This window comes from Phocoena phocoena, chromosome 8, assembly GCF_963924675.1.
Source record: "Phocoena phocoena chromosome 8, mPhoPho1.1, whole genome shotgun sequence".
Taxonomy (NCBI): domain Eukaryota; kingdom Metazoa; phylum Chordata; class Mammalia; order Artiodactyla; family Phocoenidae; genus Phocoena; species Phocoena phocoena.
Window position 1 is genome coordinate 95131376 of NC_089226.1, and position 16381 is coordinate 95147756.

Sequence of the window (16381 nt, forward strand, 5' to 3'; positions counted from 1 at the left end):
TAATATTTATCCATATCCTGACCCGCGCTAAGGAATGTGTACGCTCTGTGCTTAGTGCATTGCAGGAACCAAGGTGCCAGATTACAAAAAAGAGCAGAAAGGAAAGAAAGAGGGAGAGAGAGAGAAAAGGAAAAGTACAGAGCAGAAAAGAACAAAAAAGAAAAGACTAAGGAACCACCTCTGGCAGCTGAAGCCTTGGAGGAAATCTATTAGAAGGTGTATTAGCTACCTGTAAGGCACGTGGCTCCAGAAAAGAGAGACCAGAAATAACATAGCTTAAATGAGAGAAAATTCTTTCTTTTTCAGTAAGTAGCTGACATGCAATGGTGTTTCTGCTCCATGAATTTTTCAGGCCCTCAGCACGTGGTCCAGGAAGGTTCACTGCTCCGCCAGCAGGAAAGGAAATAGGAGGGGAGGGCATGGCCCTTGCTCGCAAGGGCTCCCCTGCAGGGTGCACCCGTCACTTCTGCTCACACCCCATCATCTACAGCCTGTTCAACAGCCACACCTGCGGCAAGGGAGGCTGAGGAATCTAGTTGTGTTCTGAGCAGACATTGGACCAGTGAAATGTTCTATTACTGCATGAACAGGGGAGATGTTCCTGGGGGCAGGGGCTGGGGTGGGGTGCGGAGGTGCATGAGAAGTCTCTGCCACCGACAGAGATTGGGGAGCTTACAAAATGGGGGGAATCGGGCTTAGAAAACTGGTAGGAACGAAGGGTGGCCATGGAGCGGGACACACAGCCACTGACACACTAATAGACAGGCCAGCTGGGGCACGTTGCCAATGGTGCTACTGGGAAGGACGTCCCATCTATTCCTGCCTCTTGGCATCGGGATCTGGGTGGGTGGGGTGGGAGGGGCATTCAGTCCGTGGAGGCAAGGTCACAGATCTGAGCTTCAGCTTGTCAGGGGCTTTGGTGCAAGGAGAGGGGCTCCAGGTCTACCCATGCCACAGGGACTGAGAATTCCTCCCCAGATAGGATGGGAGTTGGATGCCCGGCAGCCTGCACCACCCCAAAAGCCCCCCCTCCAAAAAAATCCACAATGCTTGTGATGTCATTTCATCCTCATAACCAGTGTGCTAAGTCCCAGTTTTCAAGTGAAAGGGATTAAATTTGCCAGTCACTTCTATAGCGCCTCCTGAGTTAGGCATCGCTCTAACGCTTTACAGTTATGAACTCTTATTGATTTGCCTGAGCCTCAGAGCAACCGTTTAGGACAGATACCGTTAGCGTCCCCGTTTTGTAGAGGCACCGAGAGGTAGGGAAAGTGCCCAGGGTTGCACAGCGAGTAAGTAGTAGCAAAGCTGGGATTTGAACACTGGCCGTCTGGCTCCAAACCCGAGCTGATAACCACTGACTACACAACTGGCCAGAGAGGAAGTAGCAGCTAAAGGTATGAGACTGTGCATTCTGAGATGAGGCCCTCCCCCAGGTTTTCCAGCAGAAGATATTGAATTTGTGAATATTTTATGTAAATGTTTGTTGCTGCTCTTCTGGAAATTACGCCCATTTCGTGTCAGGATCAGGAGGCATAGTCCCAAGGCAGCACTTCTGGGGAGCAGGGGCCCAGCAGCAGGAACAGGCAGGACAAGCAAGCCGCTTCCCCTCCTGCTGCCCCCAGCTCCTGCTGGTAATTAGCAGAAGTAGAGGAGAAGGCTTTGAACTTCACTAGGTCTTGGGACAAAGGGCATAAAGACAATCTCATGGGGACCTCAGAGGCAGGCTGGCTAAGAGCTGACATCTAAGTCACCCAGACTCTAAAGCCAGCAAGCAAGGGGCTCAGCTTCCTGCCCGACATGCCAACGGCGGCCTGAGTCTTCAGTCCCTGGCTGCTGTCCGGGAGCTGAATTCATAAATGTGACTTTTACCGGATCTGGACCCCATGTTCCCACAGGGCTGCTCCAAGCTGGCTGTGGCCACAAAGCAGAAAGTTGAGAATAGGAAAAACAGGGGTCTGCAAAATCCATCGAAGAGATATCTGTCCCAGAATTCACCCAGTGCGTCCCAGGACTTACCCTGGGGTGCTGGGCCCTGGATCTCACAGGGACCTAACTGACCTTAGGAGGAAGTTAGAAAGGCCCCTGGGGAGCCCTGATTCAGGGACATGGCTGTAACCTGCTGCAGAGAAACCCTCACCGCCCGCCCCCCCCCCCCCACGCTGTGTAGGTTTAAGGGCTGGGATGTTGGGAGGTGTGGGTCCTCAGAGGCCTGCTCTCCACACACACACATGCATACGCACCCACGTGTATACACATACACACGACCGTTCCCAGGCATCAGGAAGGCCCAAGGTGTCACTTGACTGAGACACACCATATCCTGATACCACTTATGTCCCCAGGGCCAAAGGGGTCCTACTCTTCTGGAAGCAGTAGGAGATCCATTCCCTCAAAACTTACAGGCCAAGGGAGTCCATTCCTTAGTAAGATATGTTAATTATTACCATTATTGCTACTCAGCCATCATGTTTTAGTATTTCCGATACCATCAATTACAGAGTTTCCTCACTTACAACCAGATTCGGTCCTGATAAACCCATTGTAAATTGAAAATATCGTAAATCGACAATGCAGTTTTACACCTAAGCTACCAAATGTCACAGCTTAGCCCAGCCTACCTTAAACGTGATCAGAACATTACATCAGCCTACAGTTGGACAAAATCATCTAACACAAGCCTATTTTATAACAAAGTGTTGAGTCTCTCATGTAATTGATTGAATAGTGTACTGAAAGTGAAAACCAAAATGGTTGTCTGGGTACAGAATGGCTGTACCCAGATCATGGTCACCCTCATGACCGTGTGGCTGATTCGGAGCTGTGGCTGCCGCTGCCCAGAGTCAGAAGAGATCATGTACCGCTTATCACCAGCCTGGGAAAAGATCGAACTTAAAAATTTGAAATATGGTTTCTACTGAGTGCTGTCGCTTTCACGCCATCATAAAGTTGAAGAATCATCGTCAGTCAGGGACTGCCTGTACATTAGGAACTTGACATTTGCTAGCTTTGGTCTTCCCCCCATGTGGGAGGTAGGGACCCCACGCACATCCTGCAGCTGGAGAAACAGAAGCTCAGAAAGATGGACTGGTGGTCCCACAATTCATAAAGTGCAGAACCAGTATCAAGCCCCTGGTCCATGCTGGAAGGAGGGCACCTCCCCAGCACAAGTAGGTCATGGCTCACCCTTCTGGGAGCAAAACAGCAATTCCTGAGGTGGCCTGGAAGAAAAGGTCCTCGTGGGAAGGGTTGCTGGGTCGACCAGCAAAGCTGTAGCTCCTGAGGTCTCCTTACCGTGCCCCCTGGAAGACACACTGGAGGGTTCTCACTGGGTCCCAGCACCACAGGGAAGTCACACACTGGAGGGTTCTCACTGCGTCCCGGCACCACAGGGGAGGTCACACACTGGAGGGTTCTCACTGGGTCCCGGCACCACAGGGGAGTCACACACTGGAGGGTTCTCACTGGGTCCCGGCACCACAGGGAGGTCACACACTGGAGGGTTCTCACTGGGTCCCGGCACCACAGGGGAGGTCACACACTGGAGGGTTCTCACTGGGTCCCGGCACCACAGGGGAGGTCACACACTGGAGGGTTCTCACTGGGTCCCGGCACCACAGGGAGGTCACACACTGGAGGGTTCTCACTGGGTCCCGGCACCACAGGGGAGGTCACACACTGGAGGGTTCTCACTGGGTCCCGGCACCACAGGGGAGGTCACACACTGGAGGGTTCTCACTGGGTCCCGGCACCACAAGGAGGTCACACACTGGAGGGTTCTCACTGGGTCCCGGCACCACAGGGAGGTCACCCACTGGAGGGTTCTCACTGGGTCCCGGCACCACAGGGAGGTCACACACTGGAGGGTTCTCACTGGGTCCCGGCACCACAGGGAGGTCACACACTGGAGGGTTCTCACTGGGTCCCGGCACCACAGGGGAGGTCACACACTGGAGGGTTCTCACTGGGTCCCGGCACCACAGGGGAGGTCACACACTGGAGGGTTCTCACTGGGTCCCGGCACCACAGGGGAGGTCACACACTGGAGGGTTCTCACTGGGTCCCGGCACCACAGGGAGGTCACACACTGGAGGGTTCTCACTGGGTCCCGGCACCACAGGGGAGGTCACACACTGGAGGGTTCTCACTGGGTCCCGGCACCACAGGGGAGGTCACACACTGGAGGGTTCTCACTGGGTCCCGGCACCACAGGGGAGTCACACACTGGAGGGTTCTCACTGGGTCCCGGCACCACAGGGAGGTCACACACTGGAGGGTTCTCACTGGGTCCCCGCACCACAGGGGAGGTCACACACTGGAGGGTTCTCACTGGGTCCCGGCACCACAGGGGAGGTCACACACTGGAGGGTTCTCACTGGGTCCCGGCACCACAGGGAGGTCACACACTGGAGGGTTCTCACTGGGTCCCGGCACCACAGGGGAGGTCACACACTGGAGGGTTCTCACTGGGTCCCGGCACCACAGGGGAGGTCACACACTGGAGGGTTCTCACTGGGTCCCGGCACCACAAGGAGGTCACACACTGGAGGGTTCTCACTGGGTCCCGGCACCACAGGGAGGTCACACACTGGAGGGTTCTCACTGGGTCCCGGCACCACAGGGAGGTCACACACTGGAGGGTTCTCACTGGGTCCCGGCACCACAGGGAGGTCACCCACTGGAGGGTTCTCACTGGGTCCCGGCACCACAGGGAGGTCACACACTGGAGGGTTCTCACTGGGTCCCGGCACCACAGGGGAGGTCACACACTGGAGGGTTCTCACTGGGTCCCGGCACCACAGGGAGGTCACCCACTGGAGGGTTCTCACTGGGTCCCGGCACCACAGGGAGGTCACACACTGGAGGGTTCTCACTGGGTCCCGGCACCATAGGGAGGTCACACACTGGAGGGTTCTCACTGGGTCCCGGCACCACAGGGAGGTCACACACTGGAGGGTTCTCACTGGGTCCCGGCACCACAGGGAGGTCACACACTGGAGGGTTCTCACTGGGTCCCGGCACCACAGGGGAGGTCACACACTGGAGGGGTCTCACTGGGTCCCGGCACCACAGGGAGGTCACACACTGGAGGGTTCTCACTGGGTCCCGGCACCACAGGGAGGTCACACACTGGAGGGTTCTCACTGGGTCCCGGCACCACAGGGAGGTCACACACTGGAGGGTTCTCACTGGGTCCCGGCACCACAGGGGAGGTCACACACTGGAGGGTTCTCACTGGGTCCCGGCACCACAGGGAGGTCACACACTGGAGGGTTCTCACTGGGTCCCGACACCACAGGGGAGGTCACACACTGGAGGGTTCTCACTGGGTCCCGGCACCACAAGGAGGTCACACACTGGAGGGTTCTCACTGGGTCCCGGCACCACAGGGGAGGTCACACACTGGAGGGTTCTCACTGGGTCCCGGCACCACAGGGAGGTCACACACTGGAGGGTTCTCACTGGGTCCCGGCACCACAGGGGAGGTCACACACTGGAGGGTTCTCACTGGGTCCCGGCACCACAGGGGAGGTCACACACTGGAGGGTTCTCACTGGGTCCTGGCACCACAGGGAGGTCACACACTGGAGGGTTCTCACTGGGTCCCGGCACCACAGGGAGGTCACCCACTGGAGGGTTCTCACTGGGTCCCGGCACCACAGGGAGGTCACACACTGGAGGGTTCTCACTGGGTCCCGGCACCACAGGGAGGTCACCCACTGGAGGGTTCTCACTGGGTCCCGGCACCACAGGGAGGTCACCCACTGGAGGGTTCTCACTGGGTCCCGGCACCACAGGGAGGTCACACACTGGAGGGTTCTCACTGGGTCCCGGCACCACAGGGGAGGTCACACACTGGAGGGTTCTCACTGGGTCCCGGCACCACAGGGGAGTCACACACTGGAGGGTTCTCACTGGGTCCCGGCACCACAGGGAGGTCACACACTGGAGGGTTCTCACTGGGTCCCGGCACCACAGGGAGGTCACACACTGGAGGGTTCTCACTGGGTCCCGGCACCACAAGGAGGTCACACACTGGAGGGTTCTCACTGGGTCCCGGCACCACAGGGAGGTCACCCACTGGAGGGTTCTCACTGGGTCCCGGCACCACAGGGAGGTCACCCACTGGAGGGTTCTCACTGGGTCCCGGCACCACAGGGAGTCACAGTTGAATTCTGACAGCCTGCTGCTCCCCAGAACTGCACACCTATGGCACAACGGCAGGGCTGCGTCTAGGAAGCCATTTTTGTATCATGCCTTCCTTGACATTTGCAGGTGATGAGCTGATGGGACGAAGAATGGACGGCTGACACAGGACAGCCAGCCTACTGCAGAGCCGGCGACCCCTTTTTTTTTCATAAAAAATGTGAACTAAGAGACAAGAAGTCTCTGGCTAATGGGGGTTCTGGGTCTGTAAGGGACTGTGGAATTGGGGCCAGTTTGGACACCAGAAAATTGCAAGGTGCTCTTTTGCACTCCCTCTCTCCACAGACCCGCAGGCTCTTCCTTGCATATCTTAGACCAAAATTACAGGGAAGGAAAGAAGCCACAAGGATGCAGAGTAAGTCGACAAAAAAAGGAGAATCAAAGAAGCAAGATGACATAGAAAAAGAAGCGAGGGAAACAAAATAAACAAGAAAAAGATACTTTCTTGGTTCCTCCCAGCTCTGGGTTCCGTGAGGTCCAAAACCATTTCATTTCCATGAGATCTGTGCCCTCCCCGGCCTTCCTTTGAGCTATTTTGAGTTCTTTCTATTCCTTGCAACTAAACCATCTCCGACTAAAAGAAAAATTGGAACCAAGAATGGATTTTCAATAATGTCTCAGAAGAAACATGAAGCCTCCTGTAAGATTAAAGCAAAGTGAGAGACAAGGAAGATTCTGTGGTAAATGGTTTAGTGGCCATACATCCTCCCATCCCGGTACGCTGGCCCCTTTGCAACGTGGCTGTGCTGAATGTCCCAGCCAGAGGTGGAGCCCGTTTCTCCATCCCTTTGATTCTAGGCTGGTCTGTGACCGTAGAATCTGACCAAAGTGAGGTTGTGTGAATTTCAGAGCCTAGGTCTCAAGAGGCCTCTCAGCTTCTGCCTTTGCCCCCTTGGACCACTGCCCCAGCATCCTAGCAACCCACAGTGGACCACACGGGCTCAGACTGTGACCTCATTGAGAGGAGGCCTTGGGGAATTTGTGGCAGCTGAAAGGAAAGATATTGGAGCACGCTAATCACTCCTTCCGGTCTTATGTAAAAGGGAGAGAGACAAACACCAATTCCAGGTTTTCCGGCCGGAACCAGACATTTTCTTAAATGGTGCAGTTTTGTAGCTTCTTGTTTATATCCAGCCCTCTGAAACAGCTGATACCAAATCCAGAAAATAATCGTGCACCTTGACAAATGGCAACAGCTGAATTTTCTGCCATTCTGGGTTTCTCTGATCAAAATTAATTCATTTAATGAAAAAGACTGGCAGAGAAGGCGGAAATTGGGCATTCTAGGCAGAGAAAAGGCTTTGAGCAAAAGCTCAGAGGGACGGCATCAATGAGATTTGCACTCAGATACCAATAAACAAGTGTCAGATTAATGAGGCGCTTAGACCAGTGGCTCCTGAACTTCAGAGTACATCAGAATCACCTGGAGGGCTTGTAAAAACGCAGGTTGCTCAGAGTCTGCTTTAGCAGGTCTGGCTCTCGGGGGGAGAGGGCAAAAATTTAGTTTTCTAATAAGTCCATATGTGATGCCCATGCTGCTCTTCAAGCAGGTACCACATTTTGAGAACTACTGGCCTGAAGTTTAGCCCCTAGACAAAGAAGGTTCTTCTCACCTTATAGTAGGTGATTGGAGTGGTAGTTCAGGCCTCAGCAATGTCATCAGGAACCCAGAAGTCTCATCTTTCTTCCCGGACATTCTTAGCTTATTGGTTTTCATGCTTATGTTTGAGGTCTCATGGTCACAAGATGGCTGCTGCAGCTCCAGAAGTCATGTCTGTATTTAAGGCAGGACCTATAAACTAATGCAGCCTGAACTCTTTACAAGGAATTCAAAACTTTCCTTGAAAGGCCCATCCACCCCTCACTACTGCTGGTCCCAACGCCCCCTGCCAGATTGTCAGATACATATATGGGCCATCTCTAGCTGTAAAAGAGACTGGGAAATTGAGTACGTAGCACTCTCACCTCTACAGTAGAGGCACGCAGGGAGACGGGGGTGGGGAATGAAGCTACATATGTGCAGGTGCCTGGCTTGTGACCCAAAAGTCTGGAGGCCAGTCCTTACTGGACTCAAGTAGGGGACCTAAGAGGCACCCAATAAATATTTAATTCTGAATGAATGTCAGGAGTGGATGCAGAAAGAACAATGAGCTTAGACCTTTCTGCTTACTGGTTGGATGATCTTGAATAAGTCACTTTACCTGCCTGAATCTCAGTTTCCCTTTCCATGAAAAAAATCAAATAACCCCACTGAGTTGTTGTGAGCATTCAGTGAGATATCAGATGTGAAAGGGTCCAACCTGGGGCCTTTGAGCCTGACAGGTGGGATGGAATCAGAAGTGTGCAGCTGTACCAATAGCCCCAACAAAAGCATGCATGGGCTGGGCTCGGTGCTAAATCCCTTATGTGCTTCTGGAGTTTCCTTCTCACATTCCCATTCTTCACATGGGAAAACTGAGGATCAGATGAGGATTTTAAAGTCAAAGCTGGTAAGCAGAGAGCAAGGATTCAAACCAGGTATGTTGGGCTCCAGGTCTACACCCCTAGGCACTACTGCAGATTGCTTTCACAGAGAAATAAAAAATAAACTATGCAGAGCTTCCAATGCCGTGAGCTCAGCCAACACCATTCCCCATCCTTCGCCCTGCTCTCACTGGGAGCAGTAACTCAGGGGAAGCCAAACTCACCTTTGCTGTCCCTATCCATCAGCTGGCCTGCGGGAGCCAGGAGAGGCTGGCCTCCCACCGAGACTGCCTCCCCCAGCAGGAGAGGAGTCCTGCCAGGTCAGGTCAGCGGCTCCAATTAGATACCAGCTCCTGCCCAGGCAGGAGGCAGAAAGCAGGTGGAGGCCAGCGGGGAGCAGGCAGTTAGAGGGTAATTAGATGTGAATATGGAACAGCTCCCTTAATAAGGAGGCTGCGCTGGGCAAGAGACACTGGGGAGGGGCATCACTCCAGGCACCTGCCACCCACCAGCATCTTGCACTGGGCACAATGGGGAAGGAAGAAGCAACTAACATTCTTTGTGGCACAGGCCCTGTGCTGGCCACGGGTCTCCTTCACCCTCGTAACACCCGGAATGCAGATGAGAACACAGACTCAGGGAGAGAGAATAACCTCAGGGCACACAGCTAGGGATGGCAGAGATAGAGGATGAAAGCTCTGAGCCCCAAGACAGTGTTTTCTCCTCTAGCACACCATTGTTCCTATGTTCTTCATCTGCTCACGTCTTCTGACGTTAGAGCATCTGATGGGTACTAACAGTTGACACCAGGGATGATATTCAAATTATTTATCCACTGGCAGGGCAGGGCTGTGATCAGTTGGAATAGACCCAGGCCTGCTGGAGGCCTGGAGGGTCCTGAGGGGCCTCAGCTGCATCAAGCATTAACCCCTTGGCTGCTGGATCATGGGAAGGTCCAGAGGATCCCACAAGATAGGCTGAGGTGGCTGAGACAGCAGTGAAGGTGGGGGAACTTGGGGGCTCAGAGCAGCAGCTTTTAACCAACTGGTAAGGAGGAATTTCCATTTTAGTCACCAACATGGCTATAACAAACAATGCAGCGTGGCAGAACCTTAGCCACTGCTTGGGCCTGCTCTTGGAGGTGGTGTGCGCTTTCCAGGATACAGAAAGACTGCCCATACGCTCCCGCTGAGCACACCTTTCCCCATACCCCAGAGCTGGCACCCAAAGCCCAAGATGGGTGACTCACGCCTTCTCCCAAGAGCAGGGAACAGACTCCCCAGGCGGGAGCAGCCAGACAGGGAAGCCCCCATCTGGCTGAGGGAATCTGTCTGTCTGGAAGGGAGTGGAGTGTACCAAACTCCACAGCAGCTTTGCCCAAAGAAAGTTCAGTAAATCTGAAATGTTGTCCTCAGGAAAGAGGATTCCCTGGGTAACTGTTTGGGAAACGTGCAGGCCCCATTCCCTTCTGGAGAGTCCGGGCCCCTGTCGACATGTTAAAAGTTCTCAGAGGTCCTGGTGGGTGGGGGGACAGAAGATCTTTTGACTTTATTTAACCCAGCATTTTCTAGGCATTTTTAACCCCAGAGCTGTTCTTGGTTTAACTCCATTGGGTCTCCGAGGGCATGAGTTTTCCTTGGGATGCAGCTTTGGAAATACCGTTATGTACAAAATCCCTTCCCTGATCCCAGAAGCCCAGATGTCTCCACTCAGTCGCAGCTGATGCTGGGGACAAAGGATGAATCAGGAGAAAGGGGAACAAGGTTTGGGGGTGTGGGCACTGGTTGGCATCCTAACGGCCTCCAGAAATCCTTTATTTTCCCTGGATGGTCTCCCTCCAGCAAATGATCAAATCCTGTCCGCAGGTAGGGGGCTCAAGCAGGGCCCAGTCCTCCCCTCAATGTGGAAGAAAGGTTTAGAGCTGCAACTCAGTCCCTGAGCACCAGGAAACAATCCCTTGGAGCCAAGGGCTCTGAACTGGGACAAACAGGGTTCAAGTACCAGCTCCGCCTCTGACCAGCTACGTGACCGTGGGCACACTGGCGTCGCTTAACCTCTCTGAACTCCAGTTTCCATCTGAACAATTAGACCGTAATATTTCGATCATAGGGTGTGGTGGGAATGAAGAGTTTAGCCACACTTGGTAGCACTGCCAGTGTGCCCTGAGCGGCTCTAAGCACTTTGCATGCACATATATTAACATTGCTTTCTTAACAGTTCTACTGTGGTGGGTGTATGTGTGTTCTTTCCCCCATTTTACAAATAAGGATGCTGGGCCACAGACTGCTTGTGACTTGCCCCAGGTTGCACAGGTGATAGGTGGCAGGGCCAGGACTCAAACCCAAGGAGTCTGGTTCCCGAATCCACTCTGTCAACCATTACACGCAGAGTCTGGCTGAAGTAAATGCTCAGTACACGGTAACAACAATTTGTGTCCTTACACAGAGGTTCTGGGGATCCAGAGATTGCCAAGCAGGGGTCGGTGGGTGTTGAGAGGGGCCCATCTAACGCAGGAAGAGTGAACAAGTCTAAGAAAAGGGGGACACAGGAGGGGAGCTCTCTTTTCCCAGAAAGCGTGGATGTGACTTCGTATCACAGATACTCTACTTCTAGGACAAGGAGGGAGGCCTCATAGAGGTGTCCCACCTTCCCCAATGCCATGATGCACTGGTTACTGGGGCAGAGGAGGAGGAGGGCAGAGGTGGTTTTGTTCAGGGTATAACCTCCATCCTAGAGTCTAGCCTTGTAGGAAGTGAACATCCCACAGCTGGATGTGAGTAGCAAAAGGCATGTCTTAGCCTGGGGTCTCCAGAAAGCAGAGCCTATGACAAAGGCTTAAGTGTGAGTAGTTAGTCAGAGTGTGGTCCAGGGACCAGGTCAGGGCACTGGGATGTGGGGCCCCGAGCAGAGGTGCTCCATCCCATGGGGCTGCTAGGAGCAATCAGCCCAGGAAGAAAGTGGAAAGCGTTCATGCACAGGCTCCATCCCCCATTGGCCAAGATCACCCGCTGATTGGTGCCAGAGAAGGCCCAGGCCAGGAAGGGTCAGAAGGGGGCAGGCAGGCTTGAGGAGAGGCAGATTGCTCCTGCAGGAAGCTGAAAAACAAACAAACAAAATCTGCATGGAGCAGGGCATCACAGCTGTGGCTGGAGTGAAAGATGAGACCAAAGGCTTTGAAGTGATGCCCAAAGCTACCTGATTCCAGGAGTTCGGGGCAGCTGAGTGTAGTGATCGTAGGCGGATTGTGTATTTCAGAACGATTCAGCTGATTTTGAGGGAAGAATGCATGACCTGAAGGGTTTGAAGTGGGGAGGCCAGAGTCTCTGTATCTTAAACTGTGGCGGCCCCAGAATCCCTTGGAGGGCTTGGCAAAGCACAGGGACTACACTCCTGCCGTGCTTGGGTGGTACTGATGCCGCTGGCCCGGGGAAACACACTCTGAGCTGTGCTGGTGTCAGTTCTGGGACAGGGGAAAGAAAAGAATGGCTTCCAGACTTCGTGATTCAGAAGACGGCAGCAGGAGACCCGCATTCCAGTCCAGACTCACCTTTCTGGCCTCAGTCTTCCCAGCCCTCAGTGAGTGAGTGCATTGCTCCTGCGGAGCTCTACAGGCCTTTTCTGCTCTGAGATCCCATGAGTCTCCAGGCTCAGAACAGAAAGGGGGAACAGACAGAGTTGTCACCAGTCCCGGACACTTAGAGAGGAAGGAAGAAAGTCTGACTGTCCTGGGGCAGCAGGGTTGACCTAGAATTTCAATGCTCCCCCTGCTTACTGCTGGAGGAGCTGACAGGTTAATCCACTACAGCCACACTGGCCTCCCTTCCCTCAGTGCACCAACTGTGCTCCTACCTCAGGGCCTTTGCACTTGCTGTTTCCCTCTGCCCGAAACAGTCATCCCCCGGATTTCTACAGGGAGCATTCCCTCACGGCTCTCATATTTGCTCAAATATTTCCTCCCCTGACCATTCTTTCTAAATAAGCATCACTTGGTCCACCTCTACCCCCTTCCCCTGCTTTACTTGCCATCACTCTACCTGAGGTCATGTTGCCTATTAGCCTCCAGAAGTGTTGTCCAGTAACTTCCTTCCAGGTGGACATGTGCTATTATCTGCACTGCTCATCACATAGCCATGGGCCACATACGGCTATTGAGCCCTTGAAATGTGGCCATGTGACAGAGGAACGGAATTGACCATTTTCTTTTATTTTAATTACTCTACATTTAAATAGCCACATGTGCTAGTGGTTCCATAGTGGGCAGTGCAGGTCTATAGCCTCTATCTCTTCTCAAAGAATACAAGTACTAGGAGGGAGGAAGCTTGTCCCCTTCGTTTGTGGATATATCCCGGACGTAAAACATTTTCAAGCCCACGTAGTAGGTACTCAAAAACACCTCATGAATGAATGCCTGTGCTATCATAGAGTTATGTTCTCTTGTTCCCATTTACATGAATGAGGCCCAGAGAGGGTAAGCATTCCACAAGTCACACACAGCAAGTCCCTGCCCACTGATTCAGACTTCCTCCACTGCCCAACCCTACTCTGCTCCCTGGTGGCTTGTTGGCAGCAGGGAGCTGATTAAAACCAATCAGCCTGATTAACTGCAGAGAATCTGAGATGTTCAGCTCTAGGTGGCATTTAGCAGAGGCCAAGACAGAGAGTGAGCAAAGGCAGAGCCCCCAGGCTGCTGCCCCTGGCTGGGGAGGGAGGGCTGAGATCCACCAGGTACGTGAGTCACAGGCTGAGTGTCACGAAATTGCTCTCGATGACAACAGAAGAAGGAAAGACGAAAGCCCAGGAGACAGCCGACTTAATGTTTTTTTTCAGTTAAGAACTCTTTATGGATTTCTGCTAGACCAGACTCAGGAAACAGGGGGTCAAAGAAAAATCTAGCTGGGTTTTAAAAAGGAAACAGGAAACCTTGCTTCCTGCTGGTTTGAGCAGGAAGTGGGTTTATAATTGGAAAGAGAAAGGTGGGGAGGGAAACCAGGAGGTCTCTGTGGCCGGAAAATGCTGTTGGCCTGAACGGTCCCTGTTACTGAGGTTCGTGGTCCCCTGGTCCCCTGGGAATGAGGACAGGTCCCCAGGCCTCACAGCTCCGAGTTTGCATCTTGTCATCTAGCTTCTCTGAGCCTCAGTTTTCTTATCTGTGCATCGCAGAGGAAGGAGCCTGCCCCCCAGGCGACCTGAGAATAACACATGAAGGAGACAGCATAATCCGTGCTTGGCAAGGGGTAGCCAGTGCTGGGAGAGACGGGGAGGTCAGAAAAAACTTTTCTGAGCCGGTGACAAACTGGACCTTGGGCAGCAGGTGAGCCGAGTGCCAGGCAGAGGGAACAGCCTGTGCAAAGTCTCAGAGGTGGGACTGACCCACAGGCAGCACAACTGGCAGGTCCCGGCTCTCTCCCAGCTCCCGACTGCGACTTCAGGAGACCGTCCGTCTGTCCCGCCTCCTCTTCCCCACTACTCCCCTCATGAGAGCTCCCGGGGGCAGGATGAAGGCTGCGGAGGCAGAGCTGGAGGTGAGGGTGGGGCAGCAGGCTGAGGTCTAGTTCATCAGCCTGGGGGGTGACAACGTGGCCCCAAGGAGGAGGAGTCTTCTCCGTGTCCCCACTGAAGGCTGCTAGATTTAGCGAAGAAACAAAACACAAAACGGGACACCCAGTTCAACTGACATTTCAGATAAACAGCAAATAAATTCTTTTATTGTAAGTATGGAGAAGCCAGGACTTAACACTAAAAAATTACTCCTTCCGGGCTTCCCTGGTGGCGCAGTGGTTGAGAGTCCGCCTGCCGATGTGGGGGACACGGGTTCGTGCCCCAGTCTGGGAGGATCCCATATGCCGCAGAATGGCTGGGCCCGTGAGCCATGGCCGCTGAGCCTGCGCATCCGGAACCTGTGCTCCGCAACGGGAGAGGCCACAACAGTGAGAGGCCCGCGTACCGCAAAAAAAAAAAAAAAAAAAAAAAATTAAAAAAAATGCCTCCTTCCTTACCTGAAACTCAAGTGTCATTGGGTCTCGTGTGTGCAGGCCTTGAGCTGTGTTGGCAGTGCAGTGCCAGATCCATTGCCCAGGAGTTGTCCCCTCTTTGTTCCCGGATGAAGTTCAAGGACCAAGGGCCAGACACACCAACCTCCCAGCTTCACTCAATATCAGGGGCCCTTGTTCCTCCAAGCTCACACTCGAGCCTCCAGACCTCGCCCTTGCAGTGCCCTGGCCAGGAGCGAGCGAGGTCCTTCTCACCCATTCTCCCCCATCTCCCCGACTTAATTCAAACTCTCCTGCAGGGACTCACTTCGGTCCTCACCCCTGACCTCCCACAGGAGTTCATTTGCTCTGTTACCATTTCTCACAGCCCTTGAACCTTTCCTTCCCCAGAGGCAGATATCGTTCGACATTGGCTTGTGGAGCCCTGTAGTTTCAGTCTGCAGGGTGGCCTTGGCTCACCGCTGTCCCCCAGCATCTGGCCCTTGTCCTGTGTCAGCAGGTGCCGCTGCTATTTTCATTGTGTGACCGAATAGGAACTATTCCAGGAAGTGGGGAGGAAGCAGATAAGGAAGGTCTGATGTACTCACTCCTCCCCCGAGAGAACAGCCCCGATCCAAAGCTAGCTTTCTGGACAGGACAGGGGCCCATGGCTGCGGTCTAGGGGCCAGAGCTCTTGAGGGAGGCTGAGAGCTGGAATCCCAGCCCTTCACGTCCAGCCGTTCACTTCGGGCAACCCTCTACTCCTCCCCGAAGTCCTGTTGCTCCCCCTAAATAATGCCAACATCCTTCTCAGCTCCGCTTCACTGTGAGCTTGTCACTGAAGACCCCATATCCTCCTGAGAGGGGCACTGGCCTCCCCCAACCTGTAATCTCTGTAGCAGCCCTGGGCGGCCAGGGCCTGTCTCTGACAACGTCCTGTCTGTCCCCAGGACCTCACAGTGTCTGCACACCTAGTAAGAGCACAGTAACTGTCTGAAGGGTGAATGGATAAGTAAATGGCCCATTTCCTCCACACTGAATGAGTTTCTCAGGGACTTAGGGGGAGGGGATTGAGGCAGCAGCAGATAGCCTTTGGGACCAGGAATCAGGGACTAAAAAGGGAAGATGATGCGTGGAAGGGGGTTGAAGCCACAGGCATGCTTTTCTACGTTGATAACATCTTGGACCAAACCCAGGGGGCGGGTCTGGGTTATCACAAAGTAAGTCTCCCTAGGCAGGCATTATCATCTGATTTCAAGCCAATTACAGAATTAAGGGGTGAGGTGACTGTATTTGGCACTGGCTTATCAGCGGAGCCAGCAAGAACCTTCTGGGACTGCGCTCAAGGCCGAGGATCTCAAGGGCAGGAGGTGGGAGCCAGAGGAGCAGGTCAGCCTGAGACACTCGCACCCCCGGCCGCCATTAACTCAAGTAACGTCGCTGTGGCTGGGGTGGCAGCTGGCAGCTGTGTTGCCAGAAGGTGCTGCTGGCACCTCTGATGGGGATCAGATTCCTCCCAGCATCCAGGGAGGCAGGGAGGGAGAAACCAAGGAGGTGCGAATGAGTACATCTTGGCGGAGCAGCAGGGGGAGACTGAGGGGGCTAAGAAGGGGGGGGGCACTGTGGTGTGAATTCGAGGAGGGCTTCTCTTTGCAGCCTTAGTTCTTGCTACCTGTAGAGGACATCTGGTGTTTTTATTTGCTTAACTTTCCTTCTCCAGGAAACATCATTCTGGTTTTCAT